Genomic DNA, 25003 nt, shown 5'->3' with positions numbered 1-25003 from the left:
TTACTCAATTTCATTTTCAAGCCAAAATAATAATTAACCCAATCCTTTCTCTTGCTCTCTTGCATGCTTCAGTTTGGACTTTGAAGTTATCCCTAAATTGTTTGTTAACGGTTCTGTCTGTTTTCTAGCCTATAGGTTGCACGGTCTCTTTTTCATTTTCATTTTTATTTTTATTTTTTTTATCTATATTTACTTCTTATATAGTTGTACAATCTCTTTTTTTTTTTTAGTTATTTTTAGGGAAGCCACTCCCTTCTTTTTCCTATTGTGTTATCCTTTTTACATAATACCATAACTAATTAAATTTTTTACCATTTTTTGTATTTTTTTAATGACAAATAAAATAATTTATGCAAGGGTTAATTTTAGTGACACCCCTTTATATTTGGCCAAATATCACATTAAAATACTTTTCGAAAACAACTATCACTCACACCCCAAATTATTTTTCCGTCTCTAACATCGTTAAAAAGATGTGAATATTTATACCCTCATTTCTTTATTATATATTAATCCTCATATATTAAAAACTTGAAAGGTCTAAATTGACCTTCTCTCTCCCTCAGACACACTGAACTTTGCCCATGAAAAACAAATGATAACTAATTTGCAGTATCTACCCCTGCCTTGGCTCCACCAACCACTGTATAATATATATATATATATAGCATACAGTATACACACATATATATCCATAGAAATGAAAAAGGCTAATAAGCTTTTTTAATGCATACGCTGATTGAAAATGGGTGAAGTGCAAAAAACACCTCTTAAGTATGTTTATAGTGCATATTGCACCCCTGTAGTGCAAAAAACACTCCTCATCTTTCAATTTGGTGCAATCATGTCCCTCTTGCAAATTTAAAATCAAATTTGACTAAATTACCCATAGTCAATAATTTTATGAAAAGATCAAAAAGGACAATAAACAGCCCTGCCTCTCACGCGATAGCCGGCACCGGCTCCGCCATCATTGCACAGCCATCAGCCCAGCCGAGCTTCATCACAGCCGAAGCCACTGTCGAACCGAACCCATTTCACTGGTCTCTCCGCCGGTCCACGGATCCAAAGCTCACTGCCGCACTCCGTCCCAAGTCGCTATTTCAGCCATCTAGTCCGCTTCTGTCACTGCCAAAGAGGTTGTGATTTTTGTCGGCGTTGTGAATCTGGCCGTGAAGAAGAAGCTCGGTGGATGGAGAAGAAACCACCGGTGACTATGGATCCGGGGATGGGCAGGCGGCCAACGAGATCTCACGGCGGTTTTGAGCAAGGGGTGGTGGGATCGGCTGGACTGAACTCAGCCGTGATGAAGACGGCGACTCGCGGCGTGATGGCAGCAAAAAATCTAGTATACTAATAGTTTATTCATGGAGAGGCAGATTGCCAAAAACTCTTTGCAGCCCGCCCAATACAAATATATCCAATGATATTTAAGCCTCGGCTGGTCTCTTCGGCCAGTCTGGTACACTCAAAAATCATTTTCCTTTTACAAAATTATCTGTCTCAGCAAAAAATCTAGTACCACCACATTGTAATACTATATAGAGGCTAAAAACTTGTGATTATGAGTATTCAAATTCCATTTCTCATATAAGACATAATAACATGAAAATAGGGAAAATTAGTTTTCATCGTACCAACATGGGAATAATAATAATTCTTGATACAATCCAAATTAAAAACACATACTTCTCAAAGGAAGTACTTGTTCCATAGAATAGCTTACGGCACCTGTCATCATCATTTGCGAGCTTCTACCTTCTTCTGTTCTTTGGCTGATAAAAATGAAATATATCAGTTTCATTATCGCAAGTACTGGGATGATAAAAGGCAAAGCAATCAGTACAACTTTCTCAGAATATTACCAGCTATCTCTTCTTCTCGCTTTTTCGCAGCCTCTGCCCTTTGTTGCCGTATGAGAGCTAAACGCTCTGCAAGATTGATGCACAGTCAACAATGAGATGTTAGTGGATATCATAGTCAATAATGATATATTGATATTAAAAGACGAGTCTTGATATAATCGATGTCATAAAAGAAATCCAAAAGGATAAAACAGAGGTATAAGGCAGAAAAGTTGGATTGTATAAAGCATGATTGTTTTATAGAGAGAGAGAGAGCATTCACAGAGCCCGTATTTCTTTACTAAGAAAGGTGTAAGAGAAGTTCCGTCAAAAGTAAAGATAAAGGTAGATAGGTAGCATTATGCAGGTCAGATATGGTGATATCCAATTTATGCAATACTGCATTAAAACCAGAAACTATAGTAATTATAATCATTATATTATTATTGATGGCGATGATGGATGTGCACGGCTAGGAAGGTGATGGCAGTGATGGAGGCGGCGGCGGCGAGCAAGAGATGGAGAACAGCAAGGAGAGCTCGGCCGGTGGAGGGCTGGACTGAATCGGCGGCCGGCGAGCAACGAACTGTGATGGTGAACTCGCGGCAGAGAATAGAGAGAAAGAGGTGGTCGTGGTCCTGCCCATGAGAGGAGATTTATATTTTCAATTTAGATTGAAACTGCAGACGGTGTGTTTCATATGGTAGGAGATGAGAAGTCCAGAGTAAGAGACGCTGAGAACTCTGCTGCTTCCCTCATGATTCTTGCCTTACAAGAGTCCAAGTATATTTGATGCTCCTCTCTGATGGTACGAGTCTAAAATATGGAGATCTGGGATTGTAAGACCGAGTAGATGCAGGCAATGTTAGAACTTTTCCTGTTTTTAGCTGTGTAATTATTAGTATATTTTAGCTTTTAATTTCATGTTTTAGCTTTTAATTGAATGTCCGTTGATTCGGTGATGATATAAAGAAGAAGAATGAAAGCAAAATTGGGTGCAGAAGAACACGGTGGTGGGAGGAACTGGCGGCAGAGAGTAGAGAGAGAATAAGGGGTATTTTGGGAAGACTAAAAGGGCAAAATGGATTTTAGAGCAATAATTTAGGGGTGTTTATTGCACAGAGTGGTAATTTTGCACAATTTCAAAAGTTTAGGGTTGTTTATTGCCCGCTTTTTCAAATAGGGGATAAAAATGCTACAAAAAATATACTTCAGTGATGTTTTCTGTACTTTCCTGATTGTAAATCTCTTCCATTCTTATATACAAGAACACAGTACTCAATCATAATATATATGAATATATAATATAGATTGTAAAGGAAGTTGTTGCGTAGAAACTTAAGTGAGAAGATGATTATTAAGTTTTGAATAGAAATTGATGCAGCATGCCCTCACGGTCATTGGTACTGTCAACCATGAAGTGGCCACATAATTGGACCTTAAAGTGCACAAAAACTGTATGCAAACTTCTTGTAGTTTAATTCAATAAATTACTTTTCTCTTTTTTTTTTTTTATGTATAGTCTCACAAAGTTCAGCTGTATATGTATATATAATATAGATTGTAAAGGAAATTGTTGCTTAGAAACTTAAGTGAGAAGATGATTATTAAGTTTTGAATAGAAATTGATGCAGTATGCCCTCACGGTCATTGGCACTGTCAACCATGATGTGGCCACATAATTGGACCTTAGAGTGCACAAAAACAGTATGCAAACTTCTTGTAGTTTAATTCAATAAATTATTTATTTTCATTTGAAGTTTTTTTTTTATTTTTTTTTTATAGTAATTTTCATTTAAAGTCTCACATAGTTCAGCTGTCATCTTCCATATATGTTCATACATACATACATATATATATATATATATATATATATATATATATATATATGAATATGTGTGTAATTTTTTTTTTTAATGTGTGTAATTGAATTGGGTCATTAATTCATTATTTTGTTTGGGAAAAGGCATGGTATTTTGGGTATTAAAATAATTCTTTAGATCAAAGAAGATTTTGACAAAGTTAAAGGGCAATAAAGTCTTTTTACATGTAAAAAGTGGTCTAACATAATTAAAAAATAATTTATGGGGTGTGAGTGAAAAATGAACTAAACGTTTGGATTGTGAATGATAGCTATTTTTGAAATATGTAATTTAATGTGATATTTGGCCAAATCTAAGAGGATGTCAATGAAATTAACCCTAAAATAAATTATTACAAAGCTTAAAATTATTCAAGAAATAACAAAACAAATAACCTATTTTCCTAACTGAATCTAGCTAAGTGTCAATTGAGTGGGACCCATATCTAATTACAGTACACATTAACTTTTATTTTGCCATTTAAGCGATTCTGCTTTAGGCGATAAGTGCACAGTGTCGAAAAGTCACCACACCAACTATCCAGGGTTAGAGCCAAAAATAAAAATTTGGGAGGTTCAAATTAGCAATATAAAATTAAAAATTAAGAGCACAGCTTAGAAATTGATAAAAATTGAGTACTAATAAATTTTGGCAATGGTTACAATAGTAATATATATTACAAATCACCTTTAATAACCAATATTAACCATAAATATGTACTACAAATAAGATTGTTTTGAAAAATTGGGTGTCCAAATGTAATTTCTCAATGCAAAATTACCATTAACAGTCATAAATACATACCACGAGGTTTGACAAAATTTGGGAGGTGGGGGCAAGGAGAAAATTTTAATTGTGCCGGTTGTATTAGTGACGTGATATCACCAACTAATTAGATAATGACACGTATTGATATAACACATTAAAATAACACAACTTTTATTTATGTGGCACATTACAATTGATTGATGGCACAGAAAACGAAATACTAAAGGTACTGAAAAGTTTTTCTTGGGCAGCCCGGCCCATAGCCCCTAGCCCAACCCCCACCCGTCCTTCCCCTGTTGGGTGATAAAACAACATCTAATCCAATTTACCTCTAATGAGTCCAAGAATGAAAGGTATACAAGTTGAACGTAACTACTCATTTGCATCGATGAAGTTTTTAGCAGTAAAATGGAGCATTTGCCTAGGGTTTGTCACAATATGAAAACCCGGCCATTTTACCCAGCCACTTGTTTTAGCTCCAAAACCCTTGTTATGATATTTAACGTAGCTCAAATGATCCAATCTGGTATTCCACGGTAACCAACCAGCAGGATTTACTATATCTCCTAAGAAAGACTTCATCACCACTATACACACAAATTTTGTAGTATACAAATAAAGAACAAAATATGATGCAAATGGAATTTTATTAATTTGTAAAAATTTAAGTACAATCCTCTGAGATATTCTTTACAAAAGAAAGAACTTGTCCTCTGATTCGATCTCCTTTGTTAGTTGGATCCAAGGGCTGTTAGAGCTTGATCTTGAATCGGGTTGTTGACAATCTTCTTCAAGTATTTGTAGTTGAAGAAAATCGCCGATGATTTCTGAGTGAGGACTGACGAAGCTTGATCTCGAACAGTGTTGTTTGATGATTCTTTGAACTTATTGAATCGCAGGGAAAAGAACGGCATGATTTTGATGTGCTTGTTGTCCTTTGCTGAATATGAGGAAGAACGGCACGGCTTTGGATTGGATGTGCTTGTTGTTCTTTGTCTTCAGAGAATTTGTAGAAGAACGGCACGACTTTGGTTGTACTTGTTGTTGATCACTGTTGAATTTTGATGAAGAACGGCACGATTTGATGTGCTTGTTGCCCTTCGCCTTCAGGTTTGGGTGTTGGGAATGAATGTTGGCAGAGCTTCTGTATTTTTCTCTGAGATTTCTGGTCCTCTGGATTTCTTAGTCTCTTAATTTCTAGACCCTTCCTCCTTCCTTCAGGCCTCTATTTATAAGCTTCTTGGATTAATAGGATGATGACACGCGTCCTCTCTTGATAAGGACAAAATCATAATTGGGCCGGGCCAGCTATGTTGTGATGATTATCTATAAAATAATTATTTCAAATATATTTTATTAGGAATAATTATCTTTTTATTGAATCATCTGGGCTGGGCTAATAAAATAATTTAAGTGGACCAAGTTTGGGCCAATTAAATAATTTAATTAAACATGAGACACATATTTGATAGGTCAATTTGTCAAAACAAAAGTCCATAAAATTTTAGTGTCTACAAATTACCCCCACTTCGAGTCCCATGTTTAACAAGACTTGTCTCCTTTTCCAAGTGGGACTTGAAGTATCCAACTTGGTCTTTGAATTGTAATAGGCTTTCCTATCCAACTTTAAATTATAATTTTACTTTCCCATTTGAATTGAATTCTACAAATCTCAGTACAAATAGAAGATATGTTATTGTCTATATATACCTATCCATGCTATACGGTTAGACATCAATTTCAAAGCCTCTGAAGACTTGTTAGATTATGGCCTCTGCTCGAACAAATAATCGGTATTACTTTTTTCTTTTCTTTTCTTTTTTTTTTTCACTCATTTTCCTTCCTTTCCTTTCTTGTTTCTCTCTTTTTTTTCACACAATTTTTTTTTTCTTCTCTCTGCTTTTTCACGCATTTTTTTCTTTCCTTTTTTTTTTTTTTTTTACTAGTCCCTCTGGGACCATTGTTCCATTGGATCACCATCTAGTCCATCAAAACCCATTGTTCCTCTGGAACGCATCTAGTCCGTCAGCACCCATTGTTCCGTTGGAACACATCTTTACTAGTCCGTCAGAACCCATTGTTCCGTTGGAACACATCTTTACTAGTCCGTTAGGACCCATTGTTTCGTGGGAACACATCTAGTCCGTCAGGACCCATTGTTCCTTTAGAACGTATTTAGTCTGTCAAGACCCATTGTTCTATTGTAACATATCTTTACTAGTCTGTCAGGACCCATTGTTCCGTTGGAACGCATCTAGTCCGTTAGGACTCATTATTCCTTTGGAACGCATCTAGTTCGTCAGGACCCATGAGTTTCGCTACTATATATATATATATATATATATATATATATATATATATATATATATATATTGTTTTTTTCCAGAGAAATCCACTTTGATAAAAGTTAAGAATGAAGCGACTGATGAAGGCAGTCAAATTCTGACCAAGATCCCAAATAAAGTAAACTTGACAAATTTTTCAGCAAAACTCCATCAGAATCTTGACATGTTGCACAAGTATGCTTGTGCATCCGCCTTTGAATACAAAACTCCACCAGAATTTGACTTTATGTTCTTGTGCATCTAGATATCACTCTCGAATGTGAAATTTGACTTGAAGTTAATAGCTTACGCAAGTGGGCTTAAACATAATCTCCATAAGAACTTGACTGTGTACAAGTGCACTTATGCATTAGTTTCAAAGACAGAGCTTGATTTGGAGTTGACGGCTCACACTAGTGTAATCCTCTTTGAAGGTGGAGCTTCACCTTATCTTGGCAAAGCCTTATGTAATCCAAGCTTGAGTTCGGTGTGGACTGGCCTAAAATTTGAAGATAATTTAAGCTCATATCAAGGAGCGTTGTTGATTTTACCTTCTCGAATTTTTTTTTGAAGGCTTGGAAGTAGTCTAAGTTTGATTTTGACATGGATCAATTTGAAATTTGAAGATAGTTTATGCTCGTATCAAGGAGCGTTGTTGAGATTTTTTTTTTTTTTGGTTGACTGAACTTGGAATAGACCTTCAAGATGCCTATGTACCTTGAACAAGGATCAAGTCATTACGTAGTTCAATTTTTTTTTTCTCAATCTTTATTTATTTATTTGTAAATAGTTTATACTCATGTCAAAGAGTTCTTTGTTATTTATTTTTTTTTTTTCTTCAAGTAGATAGTTTAAACTCGTGTCAATGAGTGTCAATTTTTTTTTTTTTTTGGAGACAATTTAAACTCGTATCAAGGAGTTCTTGATTTTTTTTTTTTTTTTCAGGTAAACAGTTTAAACTCGTGTCAAGGAGTGTCATTTTTTTTTTTTTTTGCAAGTTAACAGTTTATACTCATGTTAGGGAGTATCATCGACAGTTTAGGTCTGGGAGCACTTCAATTTTAATTATTCTTCAACTTTGCAAGAATCAGACGAAAATTCAAGCTTATACCAGAGGGCACGGACTATCTCGTCGTCACTTTGAGGATTTTCTTCTTGATTTCCTTGATTGAATGCCCCCTATGATTTTGCACTTTTAGTTGAAGTCATTGTTGTAGCATGGTGCGTTTCTTGATGTAACTCTCCCGAGGTGATGCTTATAACGAAAGATGAAGCTATTTCGTCATCCGAGTTAAGAAGTGTAGACACCAAAATTTTAGTGGGCTTTGGTTTTGACAAATGGACCCATTAAATATAGGCCTAATGTTTAATTAAGTTATTTAATTGGCCCAAACTTGGTCCACTTTAGCCCAGCCTAGATGATTAAATGGAAAGATAATTATTCCTAATAAAATATATTTAGAATAATTATTTTTAAGGATAATTATCATAATATAACCAGCCCGGCCCTGTTATGGTTTTTTCCTTATCAGGAGAGGACACGTATCCTCATCCTATTAATCCAAAAAGTATATAAATAGAGGCCTGGGTAAGGACGAAGGGTACACAAATTCAGAGTCATCCAGAGACTCAGAAATCTAGAAGGTCCAGAAATTTAAAGAATCAGAAATCCAGAGGGGCAGAAATTCAAAATTCAGAAATTCAAAATTCCAGAGAGAAATACAGAAACTCTACCAATACTCATCCCCAACATCCAAACCCAAAAGCGAAGAACACCAAGCACATCAAATAGTGTTGTTTCTCATCAAATTTTGCGGTTATCAACAACAAGCACATCAAATCATGCCGTTCTTCACCAAATTCAATAAATCCTCTCTGAAGACGAAGAACACTAAGCACATCCAAAGCCATGTCATTCTTCATCCAAATTCTACGGTGATCAACAATAAGCACATCAAATCGTGCCGTTCTTCATCCAAATTCCATTTGATTCAAGATGAAGCTCGTGGAGCCCTTGGATCCAACGAAAAAGGAGATCAAATCAAAGGACCTTATTCTTTGTAAAGAATATTACAGAGGATTGTACTCCAATTTTCTCAAATTAATAAAGTATTATTTTTACTCCATATTTTGTTTTTATTTGCAGATTACAAAATTTGTGTATATAAATTTTTGGCACGCACAGTGGGACATTCTTTGCCTCTTATCTCTTTCTCCTACCATCAAGTTTCTTTTATGTCAGATTCTATGGCTCCCCTTAAGACTCAGACAGACAAAAAAGCCCAAAAGAACAATGTTACAGTAAAGGTCGACGCCAATGCCACCATGAAAAGTGGCATGAAGGCCAAATCAAGTGATGGAAGTTCCCTGGCTGGCCCTGTGACACGTAGCAAGTCCCAGGCAATCGCGTCATCCAAACCTCAGCAAGACTTGGTGAAAATCAATCCTGCAAAGACAACGAACGTGAAAACTTAACACGTCAAGAACCTTGACGTTGTTCCAGAAGAGATTATGCCACCAGATTTACCTCATTCCGTCTCCACCTATGATGCTCACTCTAGTGTCGGTTCACCTCCAGAGTCACTACGTCAAACTTCGGAACAATCAATCACTTCAAGGAACGTTAACTCTTAAGGCCTATCATACTCAGATGTGGTAGCTGCTATGATAACTGGAGCCACCACAGCAGAGGAACAATTAGCAATTATGGCTCGTTCCATTGAGAACCTCACAAAGACTGCTGAAGAAAAGGACTTGCAAATCATTACATTGATGAATAAATTGGAAGTTCAGACCTATTGTGAATCACCAGTACAGTCTGGGAATCCTACAGCTTCCACAGCAGTGCCGTCTGGGAATCCTACATCTCCCACAGTAGTACTATCTAGGAATCTTGCAACTTCCACACCACCACCATCTGGGAATCCTAATTCAACAGCACAAGGTACTCGCACGGAGGATAGTGTGGCTCCGGGTCATCACTCCGAAGCCCAACAGTTTGTGCACACTGCCAAAAGATAGTAGTGTTGAGCTATGATGAATGTGGCCAAGTTTTACATATAGAAATTGCCACTACTACCTTTCACTAAAAATATAGTTAGGGCAAGCAGGGATCGTCCCAAGGGATTGAGGGTCGTACTAGGTTGAGGAATCAAAATTAGGGTTAGTAGGTCGAGTGATCAAAATAGTGGTTGGTTGGTTGAATTAACTAGATGTTAATTAAACCAAAGTAAACAATAATGCAATAAGGAGAATAAAAGAGAGAGAGAGAGAGAGATCTTGTGGCTTAGAAACCACCACTAAGCATAGCTTTTTTACACCCTTAATGAATGATTAATGAGGGAAAAAACATGTATTGCAACAAAGTGTGTGTGTGTGTGTTTGTTCCAACAAGCATGGATGACAAATTAAGCATATATTGTCTAAACAACATGGTGGATAGCACAACATATCAAATTAAGCCATTAATCCTTTCTTTAAGCTCACAATCCAAACACATCACAAGGTTAGAGAAAAATGTTGCTTGCTTTCATAAGTATGGAACATCAAATAACAAGTATGGATTGTCCTCCCATTTATCATCTAGACTACAATTACACTATAATTAAGCTAATGACATGAAATTAAACTAATTAAACTAAGGGAGAGGTATAATCCATCAAGAAATGAGTATGAACTATCAAATAAACCACAAGAATATGCCATTAAGCACTATGTCTTGACAATCTCTAGATTTATAACATTAATAAACATAGACATGCATCAATAATACAAGAAATAGAGACAAACACATAAACATCTTTTCTAGCATACATAGATATATGGATAGAATGAAATGATCAATTGAAAGCATTAAACCATACAAATCGTTGAATAAACAAGATCTATATATATAAAAGTGTCAAAACATGTATCACAACACAAATTCCCTCAAAAATACATAAATCAAGATATAGAAAGCATGCTTAGGGCTAACTCTAGCCCCAAGAAGATGTCTAGCCACTCATGGATGATGTCCTCCAACCCTCAAGGGCAAGCTCCATGGAAGAAATCTGCTCCTTGGTTGATGAAGAGTCTCCAATGGTGTCTCTAGCCTCCTCATCTCCTTTGTTTCCTCACTAAGTATTATCTTCTCTAAGTATATCTCTATAGCCTCCAAAAGTATATCAAAAAGTGGCTCATATTCCTTATATCGGTAGGTCAAAAATCACCTAAAATGAGCTGGGCTCGAACACCAATAATTCTCTAATGATTGGATATGAGATAACTTTTAATGAGCTGGAATTTGAATTTTCTCGGGATTTAAGAAGTTCGATCGATCGAACTTGTGGTGAGATCGATCGAACATGGCTGAGATCTATCGAATTAAAGTTGGATCGATCCTCAATGGCAGCGCCATTTTGGATAAAAACAAATCTGATATATTTTGAAGATATTTTTGGGAAAAGGACAAAAGTGGTTGGTAGGGTGGTACAGCTGGATAAGATCTGGCATGTGGATAAGGACAAGAAAGTTTGATAGATCATAGAATGATGTTGGATCGATCGAACTTTTGGGATCTCTCAAGATGACATCATGGCTTGGATCTATCTTGAACTACTGAGATCGATGAAAGTTGGATCGATCAAACTTTTCTTGAGATTGATCGAAGTTGCTGAAATTCCACCTTCTACTTTACTCCTTTCTTTGATTCATCCCAGAATTGTTTCAATTATGCTCTTATTAGGCTGAGTTAGCTTATTTTGGGGATAAGTACTTGAAAATGGAAATAACGTGAAATCAATCTAAAGCGGGAAAATAAGATAGATAAAGGTTCTAGAATACATAAGCTTAAGGGGTTTAAATACGCACTTTTCAACACTCATCACACCCCCAAACTTAAATATTGCTAGTCCCTAGCAATGAACTAGAAAGTAAATGAATGAAATGAATAACTATACAACTATGAACTAGTTTGCAATAAATGGATAACACCACTTTCGTAGGGAACACGATTGCATTTAGCATATGTAACAAGCCTTTTAAATCCCTAGGTTACCCCTAGTGGACGAGTGAAGTCTCGTGAGGGTTTTCAAAAATGATTTCCACAAACATTAAGCTCATTCTCACAAAAAAAGGCACCAATATTGCAAACAAGCATTGGGAGAAAACTACCTTAAGTATGCAATTTTTCAACACTTTCCAAGCAATCTCCTAAAATTTTAACATCAAGCAAGCAAGTATGGTCCTCCACATATCAAGAAAATGATCATGAAAATCAAAACAACACTAGAATCCTTTTTGAGTGGACCGGCATCAAATATGTTGCTATCTAAGCCAACTAAAGAAATCCTAAGAGCCAAATATATTGCTATCTTACCCTCAAACTAGCACACAAATCTAGTACCGATCATCAAGACAAAAAGTGGACCTTTTATTAAAGCTTTATTCATCTAGGGGCGCTTATTCTTTTCACTCGATTTTTATTTTATTTTATTTTTTTTATTATAGGATCAAAGATGGAAGCATGGTGCAATGTGTTGATCTATTAAGCTTTCTAGCAATTCATGAGGTCGAGCGTTAGGTCAATGACTCCCAAACCGGACGGCTTTAGGGCATTAGGCATTCAAACACCCCTACGGACTTACAAGCTCAAATCAACTAGGTTACAAATCAAGACAACCTCTATCTAATCATTTCCCACTTCTCACCTTTTGGGAGAAGTTCTCACTTTTTTATTGCTTTTGTAACTTTTGTTTTTTTTTTTTTTTTTTCAAGTTCATTTATTAATCTAGAGTTTGGGCCCTCCACCTTTCAGCGGGAGAAGTTCAGTGCTTAATAAGGCTAGAATCCCGGCTACTCAATGAAAAGGTTTTGTTATCCACCTTTATCAAGAATGAAAACTTTCAATGCACTACTAGCTCAATTGGGATATAACCAATTCAATAATCAACAAAGCATGTACCCCAGAAATGAATACTAGTGTGCGCCTATGTTAGTGTAGAATCCTAGAGTGAATCTCAAAACAATCACAAAATCAGGATGATGTGGACCACAAGTGCAAGTAAAATATCAATTTTTCAAAAAATTTACTCCTAAATGGCATCCACAAGGCATACAAGGAGTATTGGACTCTCAAGTCAAGCAATTTTTAAATTTTAAGCAATATAGTCCTCAAAAGATCAAAATCATAGCTAGCATGGACCAATCATAGAAAATCTCTCAAGTACACAAGTCATGCTTAAAATTTTGAATTTAAAAACAAATATTGCAAAGCACCATTACCCCCAAACTTAAATGGTATAATGTCCTCAATGTGCAAAGAGAACAAAAGGAAAGAGTATACCAGTGCAATTAAGGCAAAGAATGGCTGGGATAGAAGTATCTAAAGTGGGTGGCATAGCCCCCCCAAACTTGGGATTTACTGTGGTCCTGAAATTTGGCACTTGGATAAAACTCATCAAATAACAAAAGTGATAATAACAGTGCACAGTGGACATGCAAGTGTAAATGGGATAGCAAATGAAAAATAGAGAGAGGTATAAGGGTGGTTTTGAAAATTTTGGGCAGTACTCTCTCTCACTGAAGTCACTATGATGCACCTGATGGAGTCAAATACAAACAGATATATCAATACAAGGTATGACCTCCAACATATAGCATGCATAAACAGAAATAATATACATCATAGCACAGTATCAAGCCCAACAGACTGGCCGAAAAAATAGTTAACAGTAATAATGTATCATAGAACTATAAAATGACAGGAGGAAAGGGATAGAGAGATCAGAAAGAGGAGGTAGGACGGGCGGGGCATGCTCCGCGAATATCTCAAGATAAGTCTCGCAATGCAGCCATAACATCGGTATAGAGAGATGTAATGTCAGCTCGGATACAGACAGCATCCTCTCGGATAGAGACCGTGTCAGCGCAGATAGATACTACAGCATCCTCCAAAGCCTGGAGTCGCTCTCCAAAGCCGGGTATATGAGCAGGAGCCTCAGGTGTGGTTGGAACGGAAGAATGATGATCCTGAGCCTGCTCCTCATCGTGAACGGGTGACCCAACTGGAGAGTGCTGCTTTGGGTCTTCTACAGGCTGCTCCAAATCAATGTCCATGTGTATGGCATTCGGATCGACTGCGACGTCGTCCGCTGTCGGGTCTACTACTACTGCCATCTCCTCTGCCTCTAGATCCTCTACTACCTCGGCAGCATCATCCTGAAGGCTCTTGATAAGAGCGTTATAGCTCTTATCCCAGTCCTTCTTTCTAACGAGCAGGTCCCAGTCTCAGGACGCTCCCGTGGCTGGAAGGGATAGTGATGATCACGTAGAATCTGGGTGATGAGGTGGCCGAATGGGAGATACTTAGCCCTTTTAGGCCTCTCCTTGCTAATGTAGTCATCATAGAGCTTCCTTATCACGCTCCAGATGAGCTCTGGGATATATAGCCAATGCCCTGTTAGAATGCGTACAGAGCTGTCAAAAAGTCGCCTCTCTGCTGTATCTTATGGCGGGCCATGAAGATGTTACGGAATAAGACAGAGTCGAAAAACCACAGGTCATCTGGAAAATAGGTGCGGGTGGCGAAAGTCTTGCCATCGGCACAGGGACCTATGAGAAAAACTGTCATGTCCGCATACGATGGCCTGTAGAGAGTGGGATATGTGTCATGTAGCTCCGGAGGGCAGTTATGTGGACAGTGGCATGATTTGGACAACGTATCCACTGTAATAGAAATCAAATGACCATCAATTGTGGTCCTCAGCTCCTCAGTGTTACGCGGGGGAGGCCGGAGGTTCTGGAAAAACATTCGTACTAGCCTCGGGTACACCAGGTATGTGACAGGGGCAAGAATGGCTGCAAAGCCTCTCCGTAATATATCATCACATGCTGATCGAGTAAGTACCGATCGGAAAAAGAAGTCTATATCGAAGAAAAATCGTGCGCCACTGAAAGGCGTGTATATCTCGACAAAGGCCGGTCTAGCTGTTGGGCTGGCTGAGCTAGTGGAGGTGAAGTATGCTCAGCCTCAGCCGAATGAGAAGGAGATGCTCCAACATCGGAGTATAATCTGCTGTCAGAATGGGGAGACTGTGTGGGCTCTGTTAGCTCCTCCTGTATGGGGTCTTGGGCATGAGATGGACCGGCCTCGTCATCAAAACTCTGCCTACCCCTGCGGTGATAGTGTCTGCGAGCTACAGTCTTGACCCTAGCCATAACCTGCAAAATAAAAGGAAAACTTACAAGGGAAGTCAGTGCTGATTTAAAGAATTAAAGCACAAAATAGAATCATGTATGCCAAGTAAGATAGACAAAACATATAAATGACATGAATCTATGGAAGTGACAGGATGTGAACATGCTAAGCTGTATAAGTATAAAATGCATCCAATGTGGAAAATCACAGGCATTGGGCATGAATTAGATAGCATGGACATAAGATAAGATGCATGGAATGTGTATATGAAATCTGTGAAGTTCGATCGATCACAAAAAATATGAGATCGATCTTACTTGATCGATCTAAGAAACTGAGAAACTAAGTTTGATCGATCTCACTAGATCAACCTGAGAAAGAGGTTCGATCGATCGAACTGTGCGAATAACATGAACAGTCACAGATCTGTGACGTGGATCGCACGGGCCTTCACGAACAAGGTCGTGGGCCTATCAACATAACATAGCATCAATCCTAATCACTTTATGAGGCCCATACTCCCAAAAATCGTAAAAAATCTCAAAATATATACAACCATATATACACATATATACAAAGAGCTTCAAACTTCATCAATGGAGATTTTCAGTATCAAAATAGCTTAAATATAGCATTTAAAACATGTATTGAACAAATTAAAGCTTGAAATCACAAGAGGGAGGTTCAGATCTTACCCAAAACTAGAGAAAATATGAGGTGCGAAGAGGTGTTGAGATCCGATATCCAAGAGGAGAGAGAAAGATTCGGGATGATGGGAAATCGCTAGAGGTCTCGCCGGAAATAGAGAAGATTGGGTGCGCAGCGGCGACGAGGGATAGGATTTGGAAGAGGGTTGGATCAATCTTTAAAATCAATCTTCAAACCCTCGGGTTCCATTTTTTAAAAAACATTCCCTTGCCAGTTCGATCGATCGACCTGAATCCTCAGATTGATTGAACTGACATCGATCTCTCCTCTTAAGTGACAAATTTTTTTTGAAATTTTTTTTTTTTTTTATATGGGAAATTAAAAATGACAATAAGAATTAAATAATGAAATATTTATTTTTTTGAAATTTTTGAAATTAAGAAATTAAAACAAAGTCAAAACAAAGTCAAAATTGAAAAACAAAGAACAAAGATCGATCTCCCCAAGATCGATCACAGAATACCTTCGATCGATCGAAAATGCATAGAATTGAAGAAATGTTCGATCGATGAGACAGAGAGGCTTTTGGATGAAAGTGGATGCAGGTTCAAAATTTTTCTAAGTGTTGGGACCATAGATCGATCCAAGATGAAGTTGGATCTATCGAAGAAGTTTAGATCGATCTATGAACATGTTCGAATGATGGGATAAAGAGCTGAAATATGCAGGTTTTGTTTGAACCATTGGACAGAGAGTGATTTGGATGCAGGTGGAAAGTTCAATCGATCGAATTCATTTTGAGATCGATTGAACTTATGAAAAATTCTCAATTTCAACATAAAAGTGCATGCAATCCTAATCACAATTCCTAGTAATGCATATGAACCCAAAGCCAATATCTAGACTTCGCAAGAAATGAAATTAAAGATAGAAATGAGGAAGGAATAAGGTTTTGACACCCTACGAAATGTCTTACTAATCTTTAACGTCTCTAGCAAGACGTTGGGCTCTTTTAGCCCAGATCAAACATCTTGTAGTGCATCCCCTCCTTGATGGGGTAATAAGTGCTTTGAACTCCACCCAACAAATGGTTTTTTAAGGAACTTATTGGATTAAGCTCAAAAGACGTTTTCGGTCCTTGGTCAAGAAAATCTTTGGGCTTCCATGCCCTTTCAAAACAAGATTTTGAAACAACTTTCTTTGCTTTCAAGGTTGAAGATGGACTTTTTGAAACTTTGGTCTCACACAAAAACTCAATTCCTTCACTTTTAAGTTCATGACATTTCTCTACAACATTAATCTCTACATGCTTGTCAAATGAGTTGGGGGTTGGATTAAAAATATTCAACTTTAACTTCATGTGGCCAAATGAGATCTTCATTATCCTCGTCCTACAATTAATGTTGGCATTCGCGGTTGCCAAGAAATCAACGGGAAAGAAGAATTTATCAATTTTAATCAAGACGTCCTCAATGATACCCCTAGGCTTTTTGATTGATCGGTCGGCAAGTTATAAAACTACCGACGTCAGTTTCAAGTCTCCTAAGCCTAATTTAACATATACTGAGTATGGAAGAAGATTAACATTTGCTCCTAGGTCAAGAAGAGCCCGATTAATGATATAATCACCAATGATGCATGAAGTGGTGGGTGAAAAGGGGTCCTTAAACTTTAGAAGAGTGTTATGCTGTAAAATTGAGCTTACTTGCTCGGTTAAGACCACTTTTCTAAGTGCTTAGCTTTTGTTCTTCCTCTTTTGGGTGCACAAGTCTTTCAAGAATTTGGCATAAGCCGGAATTTGCTTGATTGCATCTAAAAGTGGAAGATTAACTTTCACTTTCCTAAACACGTCCATGATTTCATTTACTTTGGCCTTTTGCTTATCATTTGAAATGGATCCTTTTAAGGCATCCGAAAATGGAGCTTTTGGTTCAAAAACCTTTTCAGAATTTTCTTTGAAGTCTTTCGACACAAGAAATTTTCTTTGAGGACTTAACTTTTGTAGTTAATCCATCTTATTTCAGAGTAGGTAGGTCTTAGTATTTGAACTAAGCCATCCCTAATATGCCACCGTCTCAGACCGGTGCATATACATCCATATAAGTAGGACTTAACTTTTATAGTTAATCCAACTTATTCCAAAATAGGTAGGAGTTAGTATTTTAACTAATCCGTCCCTAGTATGCCACCGTCCCATACCGGTGCATACAATCCTCCCAAGAGCACAGTTTATAAAATAACATTATGCATTCAACAACCATTCTCCAAAATATGCATCAATATAATTTAACACATATATATGAATATTAGGCATTAACTATAGGGCCTAAAAATAACCTTCCAATAATATAAACTGCTAAAATAATCTAAGCATTTACATTCTCCAACTTGCCCATAAATTGATCCAGTTAAATAACAAACATATATCAATTTTTAATCCAAACTAAGCATAGATAATTTCAAGTAAATCTCTACACTTATAACCCCACCCAAATATGACTTACAGTATTAAGTCATAAATAAAACAATCTCCAAGTACAGTAAATAGGTTTCTTAACCACAACAGTGCACCACCAACAGGTTTTCCCCCAAATTCAACTTACTCCATTCCTTAGTCCAATTATGAATTGATGTTTCCCTATTGTTTAATACAATTGGAGTACCAATTAAATCTATACTAAGTATAGTTGATTTAATTAATTCACCATTCTTATAACACTATGGAAAACATGATTATATCTATAATTAAATCATATTTAAAAGCCTTGATAAGTTCCAATATATAAACCTAGCAAAAAAATTTGCAATACTGCAAGATTTCTTAAACTGAATGCTACTCCATCTCCTAATGCCATACTGTACCAATGTTTTCCAATAGTTTTATAAGTTCCTAGTAATTAATTACATCCAAGAAAATCAATTAAACCATTTAAGAAAAATCTGTACAACCCAAAATAGTCCCTAAAACTCGTTCCTGTGCGTTTTAAGAAGGAGCAGGCTCTCAAAATTGGGAGCCTGCTCTACTTTTGATCTAGAGCCGGCTCTAGGCTCTTAGAGCCGGCTCCAAGAACACCAAGAGCCGGCTCCCCCCTTTGGGAGCCGTCTCTAAGAGGTTTGGGAGCCCTCTCTCCCTCCTCTTAGCAGCCTCTGATCGTTTCATCTTCCTCCTCTCCGATTCTGATGATCACCAATCCTCTGTAGTAGTTTTTAAAGTCCATCTAAATTCCATATTGGTCACAGAACAAGAACATACAACCAAAACTTGAATTTAAACACAAGTTGTTACACAACAGCAGCAAGGTTAACATTGTAAAGCAAACTAAGAACAGATTTATTTCATGAATTTAAATACAAATTAAACATGCATAAGAGACGTAATTAAGACTTAATTTAATCCCTGGAGGCTATCTAAGTATGCACAGAACACAAATTCCTGGGAAAGAGAAGATCAGAAACTTGCCTTTGAAACTCAAACTTGCGAAGCTAATCCCACGTCTCTGAGTGTTAAACCATCCTTGCTGCTCCTATTGTAGTCTAGTAACACACACCAAACTTCCCTCCGTGATTCTGTTTTGTGAACCACTCAACCTCCCACTCCGGTTCTCCCTGTATCTCTCTGGTTTTCACTACCAATCTAGGGCTCTGTTTGTGGTTTACAGAACGTAGTTTATTTTGTTCTTCAAACCCTAAACCATATCTTGCTTTATATTTATAGGTGTATATGAATACCCTAGTCCACGAATAATCAGTTAAACAAACCTTAAAAATAAATACACACTTAATCAATTAAACAAACCAAAACACATAGCTCACATATTAAAAATGCAATAAAACTCAAAATTATCAAAATTAAATTCCCATTCTATCCTTTTGGAAACTAGGAGTATTACATTCTTCCCCCCTAACAAAAGGAATTCCGTTCTCGGAATTCATGAAACTCTGAATTAATGACTTTACAAAATTCATTTCCGATTTCGTGTGGCACAACTTCATTAAATGAGCTCCACCAAATTCCAACATATCCAACAATATACTCAGTTTCCATGTATAAGAAAAAACATATATGTACAACTCTGAGATTGTATCTATCAATGATCCAATCGTACCCAATATTTAGTGAAGGGTAATGATCCCTATTCCTCCATGTTCCATAGAACAGACTCATAGAATTCTTATGCATGCAGCGCTTAACAAGTTGGTAACGCTATAATATAAGTAACTGCCTAACTCGATTAGCAAAATCCATGAAAAGGCAGTGTAATACAGAAAACTAACCTTCCTTCTAAACAACCATTTCCTGATAAAGAACTCTTATGTACGAGTTTAACTATCTACAAAATTCGATTGCAGCCTCCAAACCGTACACACCCATGAACAAAAGAGAATATATTTCTCCGATGTATCCTTACATAAATCAAGGTCTTATCATATAACCTCGCTTCCAGGCCGGACCAACCAGTGAGAGATTGGCACCACCTACTATCCAAAATCTCAGACATTGTCGCATGAACCCCCTTGTGCCAACAATAGCATAGATAATATCTGAAACGGTAAGTAACGCTTTCAATTATCCATGCCAACCTAGGATATATATCCTAAGCATATTTGCCATGATCAAATAGAATATCGCGATCCAATTTCCCGTCTAGAGATGCGAAACATAGTTGTTGCTCCAACACCTTCAGAAAGCTCCTTTGACATAGCACCGGTTATCTTCCATATTGAAGAACCACATGCTATAACTTCGTTATCAGCGCAATGTACGACTGATAAGAAATGCCACAGTAAACTCCACTAAAGTGTAGTCCACAAGCGAACTTGTTTTATCCACTACTCTTAAACCATATGGAATTTAAAATTCCAACCAATGTCAGTAATTTCTACTAACCATCCCCTCCTGTTTAGTCCTACTCCCATCTCGATATAGGAAGTGGCTAAAACCTCCAGTGATATCCAAGTATTAATTTTCCACCTTGTTAGCAGATGAAACATTTAGAAACAGTGATATACCTGTCTCTATCCGTACCGGCTCACCAAGACGAACCTGATAAGTCGTACTATACTCCTATCCATTTAACTGTAATGTATAATTTATGAATTTTACACCTCAGTCACTCCGACCTTACTAGAATCAGAAAGACAACTACTACACCTCCTTCAGTACCCTAAACTCAACGGATTAAGGTACTACCTCCTATGGGGTCAGCCCAAACATTCAAAGTTGATCACCTCCATTTTCCTGATAATGGCAAGTGTTATTATTTTCTCATGCGAAAACTTAACTGACTTTCTAAAATAACCATCGAAGGTTTAATTACCCTAGCGGGTTCTAAAATCAGCCTTCTCCCCACCACCTCCACTAGACGCAACTTAATGCAAAGTGTGAATCACCACACCTGTCCATCTAAGCCATCCTGTGATCCGTGCTATTCTTAGGAATTGATATCTTACTAGTTCCCAAAATAGACAAAGTGAAGCTGATTTAATTTTATCAGTCAACCGATATCCCAACCAGAATCCTGACCCTAGTGTAGAATCAGAAATCTCTTACCCAGATCCGTGGAAACTACTCTGTCAGTCCCGCTCTAGCATGAGAAGTGGCCGTAAGGATATAATGATCTCTGACGGTCCATCTAGATTATTTACCAGACATCAGACTTTGAGACAGATATTAGATGTTCGGTCTCATCTTTAAGTCTTTGACATCTTACTTTTCTAACACAAGTAAGAGTCTATTAGACACCCCGTCTAACTGCAACCGCATATGGAAATCTTTTCATCCTCCAAATAGTCAACAATTTCCGAGCAACGACTACTTGTTGCGAACGGTAACCAAAAAAAATTTCCATATTATTTGTGTAGATAAGTGACTCTGCCTCCTTCTTGATATGCATCGCCAGTACCTCCTCCTAATGACACTCCCTGATGAAAATAAAATTCTTGATTAAGAATTGGCTGATGACTAGTAAATTCGTCTACTATCCTCAGTCGGTGTCATTCCAACAAGTACTTAAACCAGTGCCGAAATCCTCTTACTGACTTAGGAACACCTGTTTAAAATTTTCCTAGAAGATATTCAGCCAAGCCAGTTCCTTCGATAAACCAGCATGACGTTACAGCTTATCCAATGAATCTATATCATTTGACTCAAAACTGCTGGTTTTTCTTATCCCATCCTAAACACATACTACAACCACGCATGTCCAGGTTCATTTGATTGACTAAAGTTAGATATACTAACCAAATCCTATGGTCACATGCCTAAAATCCTAGCGTAATTAACGCTATTCCTCCAAAACGGTAGTTAACTGGTCACTCACTTGTGTCCCCAACTAAACCGTAATCCCGATCCTGAATTATTAACGAAAAGGAAACACATAAAGCACACACAATAAAACACAATAAAATACGATCTAATCCTACGTAAAACATCATTCCTCCTAGCAAAGAAAATCTCTTTTGGAAATCAACTGTACCTGATTGGTTCACAATCTCCTTTTTCCAGTTCCAGAGGTAATCATTTAACCTCGAAACATAAGCTCAAATCATAGCTCAACATAATCCATTTGCTTCAGCAATTTCTAAAGGCTTAACCTTCATCCTCCTTATACACGGAATACTAACTGTCCAAAGTAGCTTTGTAAAGTAACTTAGAACGTCCCAGCCTAATTCCAATACTCCTCGGAACGTGATTTAAAATCATCGCTTTGGTCTGAGAAGAATTCCATCCGATCTTAAACTCCTAAAGAGTTCACTTTATCTACCTTTTCTAAAGGTAATCCCTAAGGTTAACTATCCACCTCAACTCTATGAGTATCGTTCACTATACTATTAGCGAACAAGATCACTTTCACGTAATCCTTGATTTTCAACATGTAATACCCTCTCTCTTGGGTTTGTTGAAATCTTCTCCACTAGAATCCTCTTTGGACTCCTATTCCTCAGTTGTCTCCTTTATGAGAATAACTAAAATCGTGTTAATCCCTTTTACGGGGACCTAAAACACACTCATATATCCCTCATTGGCTTATACTTCTAAAAGTAGTGCCAACCGGAACTAAACCTTAAATCCCAAGTTCTGCTTCTGATAAAGAACTCGATAACGTACTCCTCTACTCCTTCGGTCTGATTTGCTGTCGCCGCAAACCCCATCCTCCTTCTAGTGTCAACCATTCCATAAGGATGAAATATAATTGACATCAGCTCATCCTAACGAACCGTAAAAGAGTACAACGAATCCTAATATGGCTCTAAGTTTTTTAAGAGTCGCAATGCGGAAGACTTCTAACGAAAGACACTCCTAAGGACACTAGAACCTGGAATGCTCTAATACCAACTGTGATACCCCTCGTTTCTAGAGCCACGGGTGATCAAGTCCGAGCCCAGATCCGAGGGATACCAAACAATCAATATGTAAACAAGCAGAAATAAAAAATAGAATTAAAATTAAAATAACAAAACGCTGGAAGAAATCTAAACTAAAAATCCTCAACTTAAGATAATAAAATATAATTTAAAACCGTACAACTCGGGAATCCACCTAGTGGACCCCTAATCCCAAATCCTTAAAAAAATTTACAGAATTAAAATCCAAAATTAAAATAGAAAGAAAATCCTATGTAACCAGAAGAGTGAGTGTCTATATCTGCATCAACACGATCAAGCTCTAAGCCAGGTACTGTCGAACACCTGAAAAATAATAGAGTGGGTCAGGCCCACATGCAAGTCCTGATCTACTACGATCTAAACAGGAATCCGATACGCAGATACATCTTAAATAGACTCAACAATATCTAGAGTAGTCCATATATGTATATATTACAAACTATAGGACGCTCACTAGTCCAATAGGTATGTCTCAGCCTGAGTAGAGATACCAAGCAAATCGCACGTAATGTGGTCATGTGTATCTAGACCTACCAGGGAACAAAACCACTGTCCAGTTATCCATCCTAGGCGATATACGCACCCTAACCATGGTCCTGAGACTCAAGCTCATACCATGGCACCATAACATAAATATATAAAGTCCGTTTAAGGTGTGTCATTCAAAAAGTTTATTGACCTGACACATAGTTATAAGTAAGACTTAACTTTTGTAGTTAATCCATCTTATTTCAGAGTAGGTAGGTCTTAGTATTTGAACTAAGCCATCCCTAATATGCCACCGTCTCATACCGGTGCATATACATCCATATAAGTAGGACTTAACTTTTATAGTTAATCCAACTTATTCCAAAATAGGTAGGAGTTAGTATTTTAACTAATCCGTCCCTAGTATGCCACCGTCCCATACCGGTGCATACAATCCTCCCAAGAGCACAGTTTATAAAATAACATTATGCATTCAAAAACTCATTCCTGTGCGTTTTAAGAAGGAGCAGGCTCTCAAAATTGGGAGCCTGCTCTACTTTTCATCTAGAGCCGGCTCTAGGCTCTTAGAGCCGGCTCCAAGAACACCAAGAGCCAGCTCCCCCCTTTGGGAGCCGTCTCTAAGAGGTTTGGGAGCCCTCTCTCCCTCCTCTTAGCAGCCTCTGATCATTTTATCTTCCTCCTCTCCGATTCTGATGATCACCAGTCCTCTGTAGTAGTTTTTAATACATGTTTTAAAGTCCATCTAGATTCAATATTGGTCACAGAACAAGAACATACAACCAAAACTTGAATTTAAACACAAGTTGTTACACAACAGCAACAAGGTTAACATTGTAAAGCAAACTAAGAACAGATTTATTTCATGAATTTAAACACAAATTAAACATGCATAAGAGACGTAATTAAGACTCAATTTAATCCCTGGAGGCTATCTAAGCATGCACAGAACACAAATTCCTGGGAAAGAGAAGATCAGAAACTTGCCTTTGAAACTCAAACTTGCGAAGCTAATCCCACGTCTCTGAGTGTTAAACCATCCTTGTTGCTCCTATTGTAGTCTAGTAACACACACCAAACTTCCCTCCGTGATTCTATTTTGTGAACCACTCAACCTCCCACTCCGGTTCTCCCTGTATCTCTCTGGTTTTCACTACCAATCTAGGGCTCTGTTTGTGGTTTACAGAACGTAGTTTATTTTGTTCTTCAAACCCTAAACCATATCTTGCTTTATATTTATAGATGTATATGAATACCCTAGTCCATGAATAATCAGAGACTAAGCCCTAATCCCCATCCTAAACGGCCCGTGAACTATCTCAATTCTAATATACGGCGGCTCACTATACAACCTTCTTAACCCTACTGTTTAACTAACGTATTGTTTTAAAACAATTCATTCACTTAATTTCCATAATTAAATAACTACATCAAATAACTTAAGTGAAATAAAATGAAGACGCAACTAAACCAAAAGGAAGCCAATTAATTCAAATAAAACAATTA

The sequence above is a fragment of the Cornus florida genome, unplaced genomic scaffold (genome assembly GCF_030987335.1).
Source record: "Cornus florida cultivar Cherokee Brave unplaced genomic scaffold, ASM3098733v1 CherokeeBrave_3.0.0_Hap2_Chr02, whole genome shotgun sequence".
In the NCBI taxonomy this organism is placed as follows: Eukaryota; Viridiplantae; Streptophyta; class Magnoliopsida; order Cornales; family Cornaceae; genus Cornus; species Cornus florida.
This window is presented reverse-complemented; position numbering follows the sequence as displayed.